This window comes from Acomys minous (assembly GCF_964271855.1).
Source record: "Acomys minous genome assembly, chromosome: 6".
NCBI lineage: Eukaryota > Metazoa > Chordata > Mammalia > Rodentia > Muridae > Acomys > Acomys minous.
In genome coordinates, this window is record NC_140487.1 from 18,946,327 (window position 1) to 18,947,834 (window position 1,508).

The window sequence follows — 1,508 nt, forward strand, 5'->3', positions numbered from 1 at the left end:
GCAATGCTTAATGGCTTTAATTTAACCAGGCCTTGTAAACAGGAATTGCTTGCTTATACCCATGTGAGTTGTGTAGTATCATTTGGAAGGTCACAAACTCTAGTCCACTGATTACCTTCTCCTTTAATAGCCCAGCCCACCACTATCTACAGAAATTCAACATCCCTTAAGCAAGTCATGCTTTCATGTGAATTTGTTAAATGAGTTGGTTAGAACTGTTACCCTACTACCATAGGGGTGTGTGTGTGTGTGTGTGTGTGTGTGTGTGTGTGTGTGTGTGTAGAGCCACAGATAGCAGTGCCCCCTGCTGCTTCCCTGGCACAATGCACCCCTTTTTGCGCATGCGCAGTGAGTAAACCTTATGCGCATGCCTGAAGGCATGGCATGAGGTGGCATGATTCGAACAAGGCATAGCGTGAGGTGGCATGATCCGAACGCACCAACCAGGAGCGACAACGTGGCAGTCTCTGATAGGACCAGACACACTATAAAGGTTCTGTGGGAGCTTTCCCCGGGGTCACTCCGGTAGTCCAGGATCCTGAATAAAACTGCGGCAGGAAGAGTTCCCGGTGTTGGTGTCTTTCCTGCTGGTCGGGGGCAGCATCGACATGTGTGTGTCTGTCTGTTTGTCTGTCTGTCTGTCTGTCTTTTATCCTTCATTGGCTTGTGGTAATCTTTTAGAGAACAGTAATGTATTTGTCATCTCTGTTAGCATTTGAACAGTGGTGCTGTTTGAAAATGTTTGAAAAAGGAATTATCTCAGTTTGAACACAGCTACAGTCACTCAATGACCTTAATCAAAGGCAAACAGAAGAACCTAACCCACCAGCAAAGACTCAGAATTCTGACACAAGAAAGACCAGACATAATCAGCGTCATTGGAAATGGCCACAAGCCCACCTATGGTGCTCTGTGATTCACAGAGCCAGAACTGCACAGGAACTCCGTCCAAAATCCATCAGTGTAGCGCATGGCACTTACACACACCTTGGCCTGTAATATCAAATGAATCCTGTAGTTTTAGGGCTTTCCTGCTTGAGGTTTGTATAACGTGATGGGATGCTAGGCAGCAAAGCCAGTAAACAACAGCAGTTGGTACCACTGGAGAGCAGCCCGTGTGCTTGCCCTTTCCTAGCAACAGAAGGATCCATCCTTAGCTTCGAGAGACATAAAACACTTTCAAACCACCAGTGGCCTGAGCTTTGCAGCTTCTGAGTCTCGTCCATGTGTTTGTTTCACATCCTCCTCTGTTCTTCCTCTAGTTCTCATGCCTGTAGCCACTGCTCTAGGAGAACATTCTAGCAATCAATTGATATGAGGTTAGAAGTCTGAGGCCCTTTCACAGTCTCCAGGAGGTGACTGAAGCACATTTCTCCTTTAAATTGCAGCAGCAAATTACTAGACCGAGTTTTCTTGGTGTTAGATGAGGCAGTTGTGTTTCCCAGGCATTAGAATGTGAAAGGAGCCACCGGATATTCATGAAAAAGATGGTTAACTAGGTTGGTGGT